Below are 20,898 nucleotides of genomic sequence, written 5' to 3'. Positions count from 1 at the left end.
ATACCCAAACCACTATGATGCTCTTTTGTTTTATATTGATCCTTGATAGTGCATAATGGGTCATAAATACCTCTTAATTTGCTTTTATTGTATGACTATTTGATTTCTGACAGGTGATTTGAAATTTGGATTCATACACTTTGGAAATATGTGTGTAGAGGTAATGGTGGGGAAGAAACTGAGCAACAAGATTGCTAGTGTTTCTAGGCAACACATGAGATGCTTGCTGACATCTTTCATCACAGATGCAGTTAGTATAGTCAAAACAGTTTACATCACCTTGCTGATAATTTTTGACAGTTTTGTTTTACTCATTTTCATACATTTTTGTTGCATTTCAGACAGTAAATTTAATGATTTGGGCTGCATTAATGTGGATAGAATGAAAAAGTTCTTAATAACTTTCTGTGAAGTATGTCTGACCTTGACTTTTAGCTATGGACTCTCACTTACAGAACATGAAGTACAGTATATTAAAGAACCAGTTGAGACAAATTATTAACCATTTTATCCAAGCTGCATTGTGACTATTAGGGTAAACTATCTTACTACTCTGTGCAGGCCATAGTACTCCACACAGACCTCTTAGCGAGTACCCATGGCTTCCACTACACAGAAAAGTTGTGCTACGCAGTTGAGGCCACAGGCACTGTTGCTATGCAGCACCACATAGAGGTGGAGCTGCGTGGAGTTCTTTTGTCTGCATTTTGGTGTTATCTTCTATTTACTTATAGCAGTTACACATACTTTTTAAAGAAAAATACAGGAGTTTGGAAGTAGTAAATTATAAACGTATTGTATAATTGAAGAAAGGAGTAAAAGAAGACAGGAAAGAGTAGATATCATAACATTCTCCAACACCACCTGGGAAAGGGGACTTGGTATTGAACTTCAACATCCCCATGTGGTGCTACCCATTTTATTAATTATCCACATGAACATCCCTCTTTGAGAAAACTCGATTTGTTCAGTTCAGCTGGCCGCTGTGACCGAGCAGTTCTAGGTGCTTCAGTCTGGAACCGTGCAACCGCTACGGTTGCTGGTTCGAATTCTGCTTTGGGCATGGATGTGTGTGATGTCCTTAGGTTTATTGGGTTTAAGTAGTTCTAGGGGACTGATGACCTCAGATGTTAAGTCCAATAGTGCTCAGAGCCATTTGAACCATTTTGTTCAGTTCACGTAGATATAATTTATGTTGATGATGTTTGTTAGAGTGCTGTGTGAGTTGATGTTTCTTAGGTTACATAACAACTACTGTTAGTAGATTATTTAATAAACAAATTCTGCATGGCTTTGGAACAATATCCTGCCTCAATATATTCTAATTAAGTTATGTACTGTTCTAAATAGCTGAAGGAGAAATAACAGGCCACCACTAACCTATTATAAATCTTCTAAAAACATTTTTGTAGAATAAATCTAGAACTTTTTGAAGTAGCAGACCCATTAATTTTGTATAATTGTGTAATATGTGTGATCTGTTTCAGTTGCGATTTACACATTTTGATTTTGCTTGCTTACTTTACAAAAAATTATATTACATTCATATTATTACATTTATAATGATGTCTTCATTTATGTAACTACTTAACAATGTTGGGTACAGGTTTAATGTGGATTCTAGAACAATATCTGTCCACGGACTATTCTAATTACTTTTTCTTTTAGTTAGATTCATTCATAAGAGGATGTAAATTGCAATTTTTGTCTAACATTCACATGAATAGTTGTGCATGTTTTACATGTTTTATGTTATGTATATTTTGTGTGTCTATGTTATGTCAGTGTCACTCGTACCATCATCAGTACTGGAGCTACTCGAGCTATCTATGTTGGCCTGTCGTCATCTTCTGCACCTTCTGTATTGCTGAGTCTGTTTGTATTTGTCATGTTCTGCTTTTGAGATGTTGTTGGCAATCTCATTCAACTGTGCCCATGTATCTGGGTTCCTCACTGCATTGTAGAATGCTGTTTTTGTCATGTGTTCCATGTGATGTATCTAATGCATTTCAAAGGGAATTTCCTCTCATGTGCAATGATTGCTTTCTGAAAGTGACATGTGTTTCAAGTGCGTGGAATAAGGCCGATGTCCACTCAGAAAATGATCATACCTCAGCTGAGGTTGACATGGCGCAGTCGTAACTGCTCCCCGATACTGGGGAAAAATAAATAGACTTGACAGCTCTTATCACTCTCATCCCCCTCTTTTTGCCAAGTGTTCACACGCCAATTTTTTAGTTGGTGCCTATCCTCTATGTGCTACCCAATGATCTGCAACTCTCTCTCAGTTCTACCCATTCTTCAACCAGTATGTTGCAGGACAATATGTGATGGTTATATCGATCCAGTATATTCCGAGCATCACATACAGTGAATTGACTGATGTGGTGCTTAACGCCTCAGATAGTGTAAGTAACACACTCCTTGGCTTACGCATAATAGTGATTCTGTTCATGATGAGAGGGAGTCTATGTGCCCATTTAGAAGCTGCAAAGTTCAATAGTGATTCAAAAAGTGCGCAGTTGTACATTCTTATGAGTGTGAGTTTTATGTTTGTATTGTTTATTTTAATTGCCAGGTGTCTTTGTAGTGCACCTTTAAACATTTTTACACTGATTTTTGTGCTGCTATTGAATTATTTAACTATGGCTAAAATGTCTACAGAACAAAATGGGATTTTTTGTAAATATTCTAGAATCAATGAACATAATTCACTGTTGCATGTGATACACTGGTGACCATTACTAGATTCAGGTGATATGGTCTAGCTGTATTTGTCTCACAGTGCTCAGTAGGGTCAGCACTCTTTCTTTCCTAAACTACAGATCACAGAGTACTTATTAGTTTTCCACTCATCTCTACTCATTGAAAGATGTTTCTGTCTCTGAAAATTTAATCTCATGGTTCATTGCCTTGCCCTATATATTGGCTGTTATGCTGAATTTAGCTTTGTTTTTCTAGATGACTTAGCTCTTTAAAGAATGATTTTAGGTAAGAAGAGGATTTCATCTAATCCATGTTGGAACAATGGACACAGGCACCTCATATTCATTTAATGACACTGCCATGTTTGTGATGCAAAGACATATCCTAATAAGCAACATTAACTATTAAGTGTAATTTCATGTTGTTTAGATAAGAATGGCCTGTATAAGTATGGCCTGTATGACACAGATAAAGCAAAATCCATTCAGAGCTGGATGTGACTTTAATTTCATGTAAAGACTGGCAGCTAGGCGGAATACAGAGAAATGATCCCACAAAAGTGAAAATATATTTTATCATCATAGTGCCATTTCATAGCTGAAACAGTACAATTATATAACAGTATAGGTAATGAAAGGATAAAGATAACAAGTCTCCATACAGCTGAAGTGCCAAGTTGTCAATAGACGAATTAACAAGACAGAGAACTGTGCTAGCTTTCAGATGAATCCTTCTACAGAGCATATAGAATACATCTACATCTGCACAGCTTTTCCTCCCCCCCCCCCCCCCCCCCCCCCCAAAAAAAAAATCATACACTTCATTAAGGAGTAGGATCTCAGAAAATTGAAAAAGATGGTGTCTGGAGTGCTCTTTGAGATGTTGAAGGACAAGAGTTTCAGTTTGGAAGACAGGGCATAGATAATTAGGGTTGCACAGCAACAGTATCCTGTGAAAGGAGCAGAGATTGCTCAGAGATTTCTGTGCTATGGAGATTTGTTTCTCCAGTATTTGGTCAATGAGAGATAGGGATTGGTGGACTCGGAAGATTAATGGAAGAGAATTTTTATTGTCTGTTTGTGTATGTGTATTCTGCTAGCTCTGAAGAAGGATTCCTCTGAAAGCAGCAACTTTCTTAGTCTCATTTCTGTGCCTATTGCGACTGGACACCTCAACTACACACACTGTTGTTACCTTTACTCCTCCTGTTATTTATATCTCATTGACATATTTATAATGCTAACAGTATGAAGGGTATGAAGTTGAATTGTAAGGTGGTTTGTTGGTGGAAGGTAGAGAAACAGTCTGCCTAGAAATAGGAACCACTCATTAGGAACCACTTGTGCAAACTGTCAGCATAGAAGAGCCTATTGTTTCTATTGCAAACCATAGTTTAGGACAAGGTACATTCTACACTCTCAGTAATTACATATCTGATCTCTGCATAAAAGTGTTCTATATGTATGTATTGGCTATACCTTAATATTTCTGTCAGTTGTTTTACTAAAGAATTGTATTACTTGTCTTTTACTCAGATTCTGAATTAATAATAAACTTCTCTCTAAATTTACATTTACATGTATACTCTGCAAAACCAAAGTGAAGTGCATAGTAGAGGGTATTTAGTATTGTACCAAATGTTAGGGTCTCATCCTGTTTTGATGGGCTCAGAAAGAACAATAATTTGAATGTCTCTTTGTGCACCGTAATTAGACTCATCATGTCTTCATGGTCCATGTGGGAGTGACACGTAGGGGGCTCAGGAATATCTCTATTTTCTTCACTTAATAATAATTCTTGAAAGTTGGTATATAAGCTTTTGTGGAATAGTTGACATCTATCTGCATTCATTTGCCAGATCGAGTTTTTCCATTTCTGTGATACACTCCTACTCGATTTCAATGTAGGATTTCTTGAAGACTCCCCCAGTAAGAACTTATTTGAAGTAGTAACACTATCATTCAACTTAATTCCCACTGTAAAGTTCCCCATTAGGGTAGCCTATTGCTCACAAACAGCCATTGATAATACTTTTATAGAAAAGTCCAATGAACAAAATTATATTACAAAACCAATAGTCAATGGCCTCTCAGACCATAACATGCAGTTCCTTCTGTTAAATGTTAATACTGAACAGGATATAAAATCTGTTAAATCTGAGCTCAAGAGGGTAATCAATTAGCCAAAAATTGATTATTTTAGGACACTCCTCAGAGACATTCACTGGACTGATGCTTACAGTGCTCATGGCATGAATGGAAAATATAACACTTTTGCTAATAAAGTGCTTACCTTATTTGAACACTGTTTTCCCCAATAACTAACCAAGGTTAGAGCAATGTCTACAAAGAAGCCATGGATTGCTGAAGGAATAAGAGGTATCTTGTAAAACAAAGGGAAAACTGTATCTGTCAATCTGAAACAGTTCTGATGTTGATGCTATAGCACATTAGAAGAAATACTGCAATATATTAAAGAGTGTAATACGAACATCAAAGCAAATATAGTACAAGGAAAAGATAGTCATATCAGATAGCAAAATAAATACAATATGGGATGTAGTGAAGGAGGAGACTGTGTAGAACCAGACATGAAGAGGGACAAATAGCATTAAGAGTAAATGATACATTGGTGACAGATGTGTATAGTGTTGCAGAACTTTTTAACAAACATTTTATAACTGTCACTGCAAAAATGGGGTTTTCGGGTTCTGTAAGTGCTACTATGGAATATCTCAGACCAGACATTTTAACTAACTTCCATAATATGAATTTGACCCTCACTACCTCAGCAGAAATAATGTCATCATAAAATCTTTAAAATCAAAAACATCTAGTGGGTATGATGAAATATCAACAAAGTTAATTAAAGATTGTGATTCTGAGTTAAGTAACATATTAAGCTATCTGTGTAACCAGTCATTTATCGGTGGAATATTTCTGAATGGTTGAAATATGCTGTAGTTAATCCACTGTTTAAGAAGGGAGATAAAGAAATAGCATTAAATTTCTGTCCAATTTCACTTTTGCCAGTGTTCTCAAAAACTTTAGAAAAAGTAATGTACAGTCGGCTTTGTAACCATCTTATCTCAAATAACATACTGTCAAAGCCACAGTTCAGATTTCTAAAGGGTTCTGATATTGAGAAGGCTATCTACACTTACAGTGAAAATATGCTTAATTCATTAGACAAAAAGTTGCAGGTAGCTGGTATATTTTGTGATCTGACAAAGGCATTTGACTGTGTAAATCACAATATCCTTTTAAGTAAATTATAATATTATGGTGTAACAGGAAATGCTACAAAGTGGTTCAAATCTTATATCTATGGCAGGAAACAAAGGGTGTTATTAGGAAAGAGACATGATTAAGCTATCAGGCATCATCCAACTAGGAACTAATTACACGTGGGGTCCCACAAAGTTCCATTTTTAGGGCCCTTACCTTTTCTTGTGTATATCAATGACCTTTCATCAGTAACATTACCAGATGCCGAGTTTGTTTCATTTGCCGTTGATACAAACATAGCAATAAATAGCAAATCAAGCGTAGTCTTAGAAAGATCAGCTAATAAAATATTTTTGGACATTAATCACTGGTTCCTAGCCAATTCTTTCTCACTAAACTTGTAAAAAACACACTACATGCAGTTTAGAAATTGTAAGGGGTGTCCCACGAGTATATGCCTAACATATGATGATAAGCAAACAGAAGAAGTGGACGGTGTTAAATTCTTGGGATTACAGCTTGATAATAAATTCCACTGGGAGGAGCACACCACATAACTGCTGAAGCATCTTAACAAATCTCTATTTGCAATTCGAATTGTGTCAGACATAGGGGATATAAAAATGAAAAACTGTACTATGCTTACTTTCATTCCATAATGTCATATGAGGTTATTTTTTGGGTTAATTCATAAAGCCAAGCTAAAGTTTTCTGGGCACAAAAATGTGCAGTAAGAAGTCAGTTTAGGGAACTAGGGATTCTAACTACTGCTGCCCAATATATTTATTTATTAATGAAATTTGTCATTAAAAATATATCACTTTTTCAAACCAACAGCTCAATTCTTGGAATCAATAGTAGAAATACAAATAATCTTCACAAGGATTTAAAGTCACATAGTCTTGTACAAAATTGTGTGCATTATTGAGGAACACACATTTTCAGTAACTTGCCAGCAGCCATAAAAAGCTTAACAACCAATGAAATTCAGTTTAAGAGAAGCCTAAAGGATTTATTGGTGGCCAAATCATTCTACTCCATTGATGAATTTGTCAGTAGAACCAACTGATTTTCGTGTGTGTGTGTGTGTGTGTGTGTGTGTGTGTGTGTGTGTGTGTGGAGAGAGAGAGAGAGAGAGAGAGAGATCCACCTTCTGCACCATTTCAGTGCAGAAATGTGTTCATTGTAAATAAGTATTGTAGTAGTACTATTACATGTTTATTACATTATAAATAAATAAAACTTTTGTATTTTAAATTCATTGCATTAGTGTTTGCAAAACGATTCTTCCATATAGTGTTCATTATGGAAGGTACATTAGCTTATTTGTTTCAGTTGTAAATATTTGTCACGTATTATTGTTTTTCTGACATGTTCTACCTCCTGGAGGACCTCCCCACTGTGGATCAATTGGACTGAAAGCAAATCTAATCTAATCTAATCTTAACTGACAATAATAAATATTCATCTGAAAGCAAGGTAGAGGGACAAAGCTGATGCTAGTATAAAAGTAACACTTCAAAGGTATATAAAATTTAAGCCAAAGCAATATGGCTCCATTTAGTGACCACTTCCATTATGCTTTTGTCTCTTAAGATACTGATAGCCAAATTTAGATTATATTACTTTGAAATAAGTTGCATCAGCTTTACATAAAATTAAAGAATTCCATGATTAGTACAGATAATGGAACACACACATGTAATAGTCTTCAAGAGAAAAATAATTGACAGGCACAGAATTTACAGCTTGCAGAAGTTACAGCTTGTGCTGTGCTTAATACTGTCACTCCACCATTTACTGCTCAATTCATACTGTGCTTTTAACTTTTGAGAGAGTGGTGTCATTATGATTTTTGGGGAAACAGGAAACATGTTTCTCATGCTGGAGAGTTTCCAGTAGAGACACAGATGAGCCATGCATCTAAAAATAGTGTAGCAGAGCGCTCTCATTCGTATTCTGTATTAATAGTTTAGTGAGCGGCATTAATCATAGCTGAATTCCTTAATAAAGAGTCACATACAAAGACAATAGAGCTTTCAGAAAGCAAGTAATTACTGAAAGAAGTGGACAGCTGAGCAACTTTGAGTGTTCCTCATTGTTAGCAACTGTTCATAGCACTGAATTTTGATAATATGTGGCCACAAATTCAGGTCATGAAATAGTATATAATTCTGATACGTGAATAAGAATCAAAGTTGTCAGAGTGACATGTATTTATGACCTGTATTGAGAGAGGCTGGGGTCCAGCTTGAGAGACGTTATGTAGACTTCAGTGGGTCACAGAAACATGAATAACTCATTGGTGAACAGATCTTCTGAGGTGGCAGGAACAGCTAGTTGCATAGCATGTTTCTACCTGTTGGTGTCACTACAATGGTAGGCAGTAATGAGTCTATGCCACTTTAGTTGTCTACATACCATTAGTATTACTGTAGGTAGCAGTGGTTAGCTCCCTGGAAGTTTAGCAACCAGGTTTGTGCTAATGCCACTTTGATTGTCTCCAGATGTTTCCCAGAGACATTAGTTCTGTAGCAGGAAAAATGTTCCAAAATTGTCATTTCCTAGACTGATAGTGCATTGATTGGAAACATAGTCTACAATTCACCTCCAAAACATGATTGCGAATGGCAGATAGCAAACCAAGCAAAGTGGTGCAGTGGTTAGCACACTGGACTCCCATATGGGAGGAGGACAGTTCAAACCTGCACCTGGCCATCCGGATTTAGGTTTTTTGTGATTTCCCTAAATTGCTTCAGGGAAATGCTGGGATGGTTCGTTTGAAAGGGCACAGCTGACTTCCTTCCCCATCCTTTCTAATCTGACAGGACTGATGACCTTGCTGATTGGTTCCTTCCCCTAAATCAACCAACTAATGGCAGATACCAACATGAAATGTATTGATTGTGGATATTTTTCTGCTATGGTCACTTTACACTTATGGTGGTAGGGCTAGGGGACTAGGTGATGGGTTTTCATGAGTGAGACAAAATCTCAGGAATAGTATGGGGGACTAAATTTTAGCAGGTACAGGTCAAATTTCTATGAAATATTGCAGACAGAAGAAGAAAAAACTGTGACAAGACTTTGGGTGCAAAGGAGAACAGTAGTATAAAGAGGTACTGGAATATAAAGAAAAAGTAGTGTGATTTATTTTAGGGAATTAGAAATGAAGAGAAAATAGTAATCATGAGTGCATAATAATAATAATAACAATGACAATAATGATTTGATAAGTTTAAAGTGCACTCAAGATATTGACACAAAAGGAGTTGGATGCCAACCCATGAAGTCAGCTAATTGCACAGTCAATATTCTTGATCAATGGACAATATGTTGTGGTGTTACTGCCAGACACCACACGTGCTAGGTGGTAGCCTTTAAATCGGCCGCGGTCTGTTAGTATACGTTGGACCTGTGTGTCGCCACTATCAGTGATTGCAGACCGAGTGCTGCCACACGGCAGGTCTAGTCTAGATTCCCTAGCACTCGCCCCAGTTGTACAGCCGACTTTGCTAGCGATGGTTCACTGACTCTGTACGCTCTCATTTGGAGAGACGACAGTTTAGTATAGCCTTCAGCTACGTCATTTGCTATGACCTAGCAAGGCGCCATATTCTTCAAGAATGTATTATGAACAGATAATATTGTGAATCATGTACTGTCAAGAGCGACATTCATCATTAATGGATTAAAGTTAAGTATCAAACTACTTACGCCCGTTTTCTGAACTCTTATTCCTTGTCATGTTCCAGACCTCACGTCAGTATAGTTCTTCCCTCCTCACGCCAGCCTGCAGGAGCTAAAACGCGTGCATTTCGGCCTTCAGTTGTAACATGGTGTTGGCTCTTCTGCCCAACCAACATATGTGAATTACAGTTGTAATATGAAATGTGAGTTAAGGAACTAGTTACAATGAAGAAATACGAGCAGAAGATCACTTTGGTTCCAGACCAAAAACATGTGTGGAACATAATCTGAAGGAAATGATACTTGAAACAATAACAAGATAAAAAATTAAAGTATAGCTGAATTTACTCTAATTAAAAATAATACTCTGATGTAGCACTGCAGTGAAGGGAAAATAATTTAAATTTTAATTCAAATTAAACAATTGTTGCAAATAATGAGAATATTAACAGATGCTTCAGGAGAGCTTGAGAAATCTGGAAACTAAAATGTTGTGTTGAAATAATTATAAGACATAAGAAGAAGCCATGCAAGGAAGACATAATGAATTAATCAACAACTAATTTATTCATTACTAAATTAATAAATGACTGGAAATTGTAACAAAATATGAAAACAATCACAACCTAGTTGTTGAATTTTGCTGCTAACTAAGTTGCAAAGTACTGTAGAATGTCATAATATAGGCTAAGCAAAGCATTAAATTAAGAAAATAGTGGCTCTCAGAAAAAAAGCCATTATGTTGTTCATAATGTAACAAGTTTCAGGACAGAAAGTAGGTGCTCCAAATATTTCACCTTGGCCATCTGAAAATGAAGCTATTAGTGTACGGTGCCATTAGAGTTGTACAAATTATTTAATGGCCACTTTGTGTTAATCCCTTGCAGCTTAAATAAAAATTTTCTTGGAAAGACAAGTTAAAATACACTCCTGGAAATGGAAAAAAGAACACATTGACACCGGTGTGTCAGACCCACCATACTTGCTCCGGACACTGCGAGAGGGCTGTACAAGCAATGATCACACGCACGGCACAGCGGACACACCAGGAACCGCGGTGTTGGCCGTCGAATGGTGCTAGCTGCGCAGCATTTGTGCACCGCCGCCGTCAATGTCAGCCAGTTTGCCGTGGCATACGGAGCTCCATCGCAGTCTTTAACACTGGTAGCATGCCGCGACAGCGTGGACGTGAACCATATGTGCAGTTGACGGACTTTGAGCGAGGGCGTATAGTGGGCATGCGGGAGGCCAGGTGGACGTACCGCCGAATTGCTCAACACGTGGGGCGTGAGGTCTCCACAGTACATCGATGTTGTCGCCAGTGGTCGGCGGAAGGTGCACGTGCCCGTCGACCTGGGACCGGACCGCAGCGACGCACGGATGCACGCCAAGACCGTAGGATCCTACGCAGTGCCGTAGGGGATCGCACCGCCACTTCCCAGCAAACACTTGCTCCTGGGGTATCGGCGAGGGCCATTCGCAACCATCTCCATGAAGCTGGGCTACGGTCCTGCACACCGTTAGGCCGTCTTCCGCTCACGCCTCAACATCGTGCAGCCCGCCTCCAGTGGTGTCGCGACAGGCGTGAATGGAGGGACGAATGAAGACGTGTCGTTTTCAGCGATGAGAGTCGCTTCTGCCTTGGTACCAATGATGGTCGTATGCGTGTTTGGCGCCGTGCAGGTGAGCGCCACAATCAGGACTGCATACGACCGGGGCACACAGGGCCAACACCCGGCATCATGGTGTGGGGAGCGATCTCCTACACTGGCCGTACACCTCTGGTGATCGTCGAGGAGACACTGAATAGCGCACGGTACATCCAAACCGTCATCGAACCCATCGTTCTACCATTCCTAGACCGGCAAGGGAACTTGCTGTTCCAACAGGACAATGCACGTCCGCATGTATCCCGTGCCACCCAACGTGCTCTAGAAGGTGTAAGTCAACTAGCCTGGCCAGCAAGATCTCCGGATCTGTCCCCCCATTGAGCATGTTTGGGACTGGATGAAGCGTCGTCTCACGCGGTCTGCACGTCCAGCATGAACGCTGGTCCAACTGAGGCGCCAGGTGGAAATGGCATGGCAAGCTGTTCCACAGGACTACATCCAGCATCTCTACGATCGTCTCCATGGGAGAATAGCAGCCTGCATTGCTGCGAAAGGTGGATATACACTGTGCATGCTCTGTTGCCTGTGTCTATGTGCCTGTGGTTCTGTCAGTGTGATCATGTGATGTATCTGACCCCAGGAATGTGTCAATAAAGTTTCCCCTTCCTGGGACAATGAATTCACGGTGTTCTTATTTCAATTTCCAGGAGTGTATTATGATCCAACAGAGTTATGTGACATGCAGATGCAGGAAACGTGCAGTTGCAAGAAACAAATTGGAAGGGCAACATTGACTCAATTACTAAATCATCAAAGAGTAAATATCTGAAGAGGTCACATATACACTAATGGAAAAAATCACAATACCAAAAAAAAGTTAATGTAGAGTAATGAAGTTTTGAGAATACATTTTTCTCGGTAACATATTTCAGTGGTTAAGATGGCAAGATCACAGTTTAATGTAAGTGTGAGATAAGCCATTGCAAATGTGAAATGCTAGTACATTAATAACTGGTGTAACCATGAGAATGTAGAGTGCAAATGGGCATGCATTAGGTGTGGGTGTCAAGTTTGTGGGATGGAGTTTCATGACTGTTGCACTTGGATTTGTCAATCCAGGGATGATTAATGCTGTTTGTGGCTGATCCTGGAGCTGTCATCCGATGATGTCCCATATGTGCTCAATTGGAGACAGAGCTGGTGATCAAGCAGATCAAGGCAACATGTTAACTCTTTGCAGAGCAAGTTGGTTACAATAGTGGTATGTGGGTAGGTGTTATCCTGTTGGGAAAAACTCCCCAGAATGATGGTCATGAATAGCAGTGCAATAGGTCGCATCACCAGACTAACATGCAAGCCTGCAGTCAGGAGGCATGGGATAACTGTGAGAGTACTTCTATTGTCATACAAAGTTGCTTCCCGGTCCATGACTCCAGGTATGGTCCAGTGTGTCTAGCACGCAGACAGATTGGGTACAGGTCCTCAACTGGCCTCCATCCAACCTACATACAGCCATCACTGGCACCAAGGCAGAACTAGCTTTCATCAGAAAACACAACAAACCTCCACCGTGACCTGTAATGAGCTCTTGCTTCACACCACTGAGGTCACAAATGGTGGTTTTTGGGTCAGTAGAATGCACATTTCAGGGCATCTGGCTCAGAGCTGTCCTCAAAGTAGCCAATTTGTAATAGTTCGTTGTGTCACGGTGGTGCCAACCACTGCTCAGATTGCTGCAGATGCAGTATAATTGACACAGCTGTATGCCAATTATGACAGTCTTCCCTTTCGATAGTGCCAGTTGGCTGTCCAGAGCCTGGTCTTCTTGTGACCAGGTAGAGGTCATGTGACCACCACTCCGAGCAACTGTATGCAGTGGCTACATTCCTGCCAAGTTTTTCTCCAGTATCACAGAAGGAACATCTGGCTTCTCATAGCCATATTACATGGCCTCATTCAAATTCAGTGAAATGTCAATAATGGCATCTCTGTCACCTTAAAGGCTTTCTTGTCTGACGTCAACTCACCATATCCAGTCTGAAAGATAACTAACTCTCATGATCACTACAGCATGTATTTAAAGGAACCTGATTTTCACCCTCATAGTGGTGTTAGTAGCACCACTTTTATGTGACTGGCATGACATTTGAATTGACATCATCTTTCAGGTGTAGATACATGCCCACCAGCTTTCATTTAATATTGCACAACTCCTTCTCAGTGCAGAAAAAAATTTTCCATCAGTGTATTATCAAGTAGCTTTATTGTGATCAGCGCATCATACATTTGTGATGTAGTTAGTTACCTGTTCAATGTGTCTTTCAGGTCTAATCAGCTTCTAGACAGATTAATATATTCTATAGTGGTAAAGCTCTGTAATTTGGCTGCATGGCTGAACTGACCAACCACCATGTGATCCTCTGCCAGTGGTGTCACTGGATGCAGAATGGAGGGGCGTGGGGTCAGCTCACTGTTCTCCTCATCATTGACAGCTTTTGTGACCTTGGAGTCACTACTTCTCACTCAAGCAGCTCCTCAATTGTTGTCACAAGGTTGAGTGCAAGCTGTTCCAGTCTGACCACCAAGGAAAAACCTTTACAGTACTGGGAACAGAATATCGTTCCTCCAAATATCAGCTGACCACTGATCTATGGAGGTAGATTAATTTTTAGTATAATTACTTTATCAAATGAGGTAGTGTGACCAGTTACAGGTCACTTTCATTACTTCATTTTTTTAAGAATACATTTTGTAAATGAGTCATAATGTACCACAGTGTCAATTACTAATGTTAGATTTACAACATCACTTTCAGAAAGGGGCAGCAACAGAAAAAGCAATTTCTTTTTCTCTTTGTGTGAAGTACTTTCAAGATTGAATGAGAAATGGAGAATAATTTGTATCTCCATTGATTTAGGAAGACCTTATATTACATTGGCTGTACTAGTATTTTTCCTGTGAGATGGAGTATTATGGACTTATGTTTCTTTCATATACGGAAAGTAGAATGCTTTAAGGGCATTTTCCTGTTCAAAGAACAAGAAAGAAATATGAATCTGAGTGGGATGTTGCAAAAGGGGCCACATAGTTTCTTTAGGTTTCTGTTCTTTGTTCACTGTGTAGATATACATATCAATGATCTGTCAGCACCATAACATAGGGTACAAATATTTCTTTCATTTGAGATTCAGACAACTGCCATTATGAAAGACATGGAACAGAAAGAATGTAAATTGTTTAGCAAATATGGTTATTAGTAACATTAACAGGTGGCTTACAGAAAATGGATTGTCATTTATCTCCGATGAAACATGGTGCATAAAATTTTTGCTGAAGAACTCTCATTATAGTGATATTTCATTATGACAAGATGAAAGATTACTCAATGGAAACAAATATTTGAAATCCTAATGGGAAAAAAATCCAAAAGTAAGAAGGTAGGTTACTGCAGTGCATATCACATCTGTGTTTATAAAGAGCACTGGTTTCATTCAGGTTTAGAACACCTTCAGATATGTTATTGCATTAAGTCAAACACCGGCACACCAGTTGAGAAAGATAGGACAGACAGGGCTGTGACAAGATGTCAGCCCATTGCAAGCTGACAGAACCCCTCTCCAGGACGACAATGCGACAGCCGTGGCCTCTATGCAAAGAGGACATAAGCGCCGCACCCAACTGGTTGTGGCCCAGTCAAAGAAAAGCTTCAAGACTAGCAACCTGAATAGAAGCATCAACTGTATTACTTCACTTGTATTAGGATTGTTCATACTGAAGAACTTTGCTTATTTTGCATATCACCCTTTGCTTGCGACACATCTGCGTAACACAAAGTTAAATATTATAATTGCTCATTTTGTAATAAAATTCATTAATATGATTTGTTTGAATGCATGTTTCCTAGACACCCCATTTTTGATGACTAGGCAGGATTTAATAAGATTTATTATGAAACTTCCTGGCAGATTAAAACTGTGTGCCCGACCGAGGCTTGAACTTGGGACCTTTGCCTACTGGCAGAAGTAAAGCTGTGAGTACCGGGCGTGAGTCGTGCTTCGGTAGCTCAGATGGTAGAGCACTTGCCCGCGAAAGGCAAAGGTCTCGAGTTCAAGTCTCAGTCAGGCACACAGTTTTAATCTGCCAGGAAGTTTTATATCAGCGCACACTCTGCTGCAGAGTGAAAATCTCATTCTGGTAATATTTATAATAGTTGCAGAGCAACCCCTCAGTTGTGTGTGTCATGCTCAGCCTTCATCCGTCTCAATGGGGTAACCTGCAGAGGCTGTCACAGAACAATAACTGATGAGCTGCTGTGCAGCAACATTACATCTGAATATGTTCTATATGTGGATGAACCTGGCAGTTATTAGAAACACAAATGGGACAATGGACTGCAATAAATAAATATTAGACTAGTAGTTGTCACACATGTGTATCTTCACTTGACATTTTATCAAGTTTTAACAAAGATTAGGATTTTACATCCTGTTGATGGTGTCATTCACCTGTGGGCTGAGGATGACATGGTGGCTGGTTGTTACTTTTGGGTCTTCATGATCTGTTTGGGAAGAGATTAGTTTTAGTTAGTGTTTGTGTCATTAGTAGAAATGGAAGAGAAATTTGAATATTACTAAAAGGGAGAACTAACTGGTCATGTATGTTAAAAAAATTATACTGATGATACTTTAATTAATGTAGGGAAACCACAGGAAATGTAAACATGGGTGGACAGATCGGGATTTGAACTATGTTCCTCTTGATGGTATCATGTTTTGAAGCAACATTCATAAATGATATTCTCAGGCCAGAAAAAGATGCCCAGAATGATCTGCAATCCCCAACAATTAGTCTTTCCTTCCCATCCCATCTAATAAGTCCCCCCTGATCTGCAGTTCTGGGTGACTTTTCTGATTTTTACCCATTTTCCTAAACCTGTCCAGTCCTTTTCCTTCACCCCTCTTCCTTCCCCTTCAATCCTTCTGCCAGAAGAAGCAGTCACTGGTTCTGAAAGCTTGCAAACTTTTGTTACCTTTTATATGTGTGTTTTCCTGCCGCTGTTTGGTGAGTAGATATTTTACTTATCCATTACGCTAACCCTTGGATGCATGATGGGGGCCTTGCAAGCCTGGGAGTGAATTAATCACCAATTTAATTATATTAAAATCACATATAATTGAACCTTACTTTATGTAATCCTTAATAATACATTTATGATTAAGAAACACAATAAAGTTGTATTTAATGTTGCAAAGATTTTATGAAATCAGTGTTTTCTTAATGCTGTGCGCATAATGCATGAAGGGGGCCATTCAGGCCTGATGTAATCTAATGGTTGAGTGAGTATTTTCCTCCTAGTTTAAGAATGTTGGTACCTGGGATATTTTTATACTGGCATTTGTTGCACAGGTCAGAATCCAGCAACAAAAATAATGGACTTACTACTCATTGTAGAAGCTGACCTTAAATGTGAAAGAAGTCGCTCTCATAGCTGATGTAAGTAATTGTGTTTGTTATTCTCTCTGTTTTCCTTTCTTCTCTCTTCCTCTGACAAAGTAATTATTTGGACTCTCTTTCTAATCAAGGAACGTTTTTTTCTTACTGTATGGAATCATGCTGTACATCTCGAAAGAGAGACTGTAATTCTGCTGTAAATACAGATGATCCAAATGCTTCAATGATTATTTCTGAATGGTTGGACAAATGTGAATCTAGTATTACTTCCAAAGATGAAACTGATCCTGCATATACACCTTTGTCAGACAGCTCAGTATCTGAAGAAAGTAGTAATGAATATTCGGATGTAAATGAAGTAAGCTTATCAACAAAAATCTAGCCCAGTAACAGACAGCCACCAGCAAATGCAAATTATGTAGCAAGTACACAACTGCCTGCAAACTTTTTTATTGGGTGTGATGGGACTCAGTGGAGCAAAACACTGCCTCCTTCTAGCACTTATGCATAATATAATGAAAATTTCTCCAGGTCCTGTTAGGGGAAGTCACACACAAATACCAAAAGATGCTTGCAGTTACTTCATCACAAATAATATTGTGGATGAAATAGTTCATTGCACAAATCTGCAAGGACAATGCTCAGCAGCTAGAAAAGGTCAAACATGGCATAAGCTGAGATGTTCCTATAAGCAAATTACTTCATGACTCTACAGGCAACCCTATTTATATGGCAACTTTTTCTATAAACAGGTTTGAAGAAATAAAGAGAGCCATAAGGTTCGATGATAGATGCCCTCCACAATCTAGGAGCCACGATGATAATATGGCAGCTGTTTGCAATGTGTGGGAACTATTCATAAGCAACTGCAGGCAAAAGTTTCATCCAGGAGAGAGCTGCATAATAGATGAACAGCTAGTGTCTTTCAGAGGGCATCGTAAATTTCTACAGTTTTTTTCCAGCAAACCAGGAAAATATGGAATAAAGATATTCTGGCTCTGTGACTCTTTGACATCATATGCTATAGATTGGCTAGTGTACTCAGGAAAAACTCTAGATCACCCTTGTGCTAATAGTTGCAGCTCATGTGGTCTGGTAAAGACACTCAGAGGGAGCTCAACCAACATCACAATGGACAACTACTTTGCTGGAGTTTCTCTGTTTCAAAATATATTGAAGGATAAAATTACAGGAGTTGGCACTCTTCTTCATAACAAACCACAAATTCCACCTGAAATGAAACCATGTAAGACACAAGAGGTTTTATCTTCAACATTTGGATTCAGAGATGATTTGACTATTGTGAGCTATGTACCAAAGAAGAATAAGAGTGTGGTGCTGCTGCTGCTAAGTTCCATGCATCATGACACCACAATTGATGAGATTCATAAAAAGAAGACACCAGAAATGATTCTATTTTATAACAAAACAAAATCAGTTTTAGATTCTCTTGATCAAAATTTTTGTACATACACTTGCAAAAGACAGACAAGGAGATGGCCATTTGTATTATGAGATAATATAATGGATGTAGTGCAATAAATGCTTTCTGTTTATTCACAAAACAAGATCCTGAATACCACACTGGAAAATCACATAAAAGGAGGCTTTTCTTGGAAGATTTGCCCCTACAAATTATTCGTTCACATATGGAGTCCAGAACCAAAACTTGAAATTTGCAAAGAAATGTCATACAAGCTAGATGTGGCAGCAAAAGGTGCCAGGAAATGGATACCAACCACCAAAGAAAAAGGCCCAGAAGAAAATGCTTTTTGTGCCCACATGACCTGAAATGGAAAATTGCTCAGTGTTGTTCAAACTGTTCTAACAATGTGTGCAAAGAACGTAGTGTGCTTGTTTGTGAATCTTGTTTCCAGTAATGTGTAAAACTTAGGGACAGGCAGTCTAATCTTTATATGCTGTGTATCTCAATTTTGGAGTGCCCATGTTATATGTAACTTAGCCATTTTCTTTCTTTCTATTTTGTATTTGGATGCTTTATGCATACTGATTTGCATTGTACTTCTCCAATGTATAGTATTCATAGTTTATTTGAATATCAACAAAAGTTATTGTATACAATAATAATAAAATTAGTAATCATAAAATTAAAACTTATTCTACTGAAATTATTGTCCACACCTTTTCTTTAATATTTTTCTAACTAAACTACCTACAGACACGTTTTATAACAGTAATATTTCATAATAAATAATGTAACAAAGCTGGGGAATAATCAGATTTATGGAAATCTGAATGGGGACTTCTGAGGCCCCCATTAACATCAGTCTGAACGCTCATGCATCCAAGGGTTAAACAAACAATTTAGAATGAAATAAATCTTCTGTAACTGTTATACACTGCTCTGCAGGTTTCATTATCAACAGACTTTGGGCAGGACTTAAAGATGGCAGTGATACATCAAAGATTGTCAATTTCAATTTCAAAGACTTACTTCCAGTACAGTTATTTGTATATAGTCCTTCACGGTGCTATACTACATACATGTATATACTATTACAAATTTCTTCTTTTTTAATCCCCCCTCTCTAAATTGTATTGTAGTAACACGGTCCATGACTTTGATACAAATGGTTGCCCAGAACCTAAATAAATAAATGAAAGTAGGTAGCAAGATAAAAATAATGTTCTTAACAATAAGACAACTGATATCAATAAATATGGCAAGCAGAGTTCTAGTACAATTTCATTAATTTAGGAGTAAAAGGGACCACTCCTCCTCTTCCCACCCTCTCACATGTGCGCGGCCCCCACCTACACACACACACACACACACACACACACACACACACACACCTTTGAAGCTACATTGTGTTGACTGAACGCACAATGCTAGGATTGCAGTTTGGTAGGTTGAGTGGGGTGTGGGGTAGTGTCAGATGAAGTAGGTTGTAACAGAAAGAGGCTGGAAGTGGCAGGATGGGTTGGGGAGTCATAGCCGGCACCTCTGAGGGAGGCAGCAGATGCACAGGACAGGAATATGACACACAGGCACCGGTGTTGGTGCAGCACCCAACCATGATTACATGAAGTCATGGTTTGGGAAGGGGTTACTGGACAGAGGAAGGGGAGACTGTTGGGTAGAGGGTGTGGGTGCAATGGATTAGCAAGGGATTATAGCAGCAAAGGACATGTCAAAAGGCCAGCTCCCACCTGCGTAGTTGAGAAAAGCTGATGCTGGAGGAAAGGATCCAGATGGCTTGGCTGTGAAGCTGCCATTGGACTAGAGAATGTTGTGTTCAGCAGCATGTTCTGGCACTGGATGGTCAAGTCTGTTGACTCTAATTCCTCGTGTGTGTGTGTGTGTGTGTGTGTGTGTGTGTGTGCGTGCGTGTGCAGACTGTAAAATTTAAAAACTTGCATAGCATGAATTAAGACAGCTCTCATACAGATTTTTTGTCTGGTACAAATTTGAGAATTTGTGAGAAAAGTATTTAACAGTATAATGTATATGGATTTTAAATTCATGGATCTCCTTCTATGAGATATTCTGTGTATTCCTTATGGGAGGCATTTCTTATATTCATCCTAAAATATTATCCAATGGCAAGTGAACTTCACAGGTACAGTATATAGCTAATTAATAACACAAAGTAAGGGAGTAAATGCTTTTATGTGAAGAAACACCTGTTCATGGATACTGAGCAATGGAAAATAAAAGGTAAGGTTGGAATTTAACATACCATTGATATTGGTTTAAACAGAGATGAAGCACAATCTTGTATTGGATTAGAATGAGGAAATTTGTCAGTTGTGTCCTTTTTAAGGAATTATTCTGGCATTTATCTCCTTAGAGAAACTATGGAAGAACTGAGTCAGATTAGTCAGATAGGAATTTTATCATTACGTCTTATGAATATGAGGCCAAAGTCTTAATCATTGCACCACAACATCCAGTTACTGAAAAGTGCAAGAACATAGTTGTGTGTCATTTTCTTGGAATCCGGTATTACCTATACAGAATACAGTGATACACTGTATGTTGCCTATGCATGTACCATGCTGAGATGTGGATCGTCACAGTAGAAACAATGAAACAGCAGCAGTGGTCAGATTGGTCCTTTGTATGAAGCTTATGTCGTTCCAACAGGGTCACGTGTCATAGTGTAATAACTGTACATGACTTTTTGAATAGTTAACAGCCATTTGTAACATACCAAAGGCTAAATTTATGCTGAAATCTACAGCTACAT

Source organism: Schistocerca gregaria, chromosome X, assembly GCF_023897955.1.
Source record: "Schistocerca gregaria isolate iqSchGreg1 chromosome X, iqSchGreg1.2, whole genome shotgun sequence".
Taxonomy (NCBI): domain Eukaryota; kingdom Metazoa; phylum Arthropoda; class Insecta; order Orthoptera; family Acrididae; genus Schistocerca; species Schistocerca gregaria.
The sequence above is the reverse complement of the archived record's forward strand: the minus strand, read 5'-3'. Positions refer to the sequence as shown.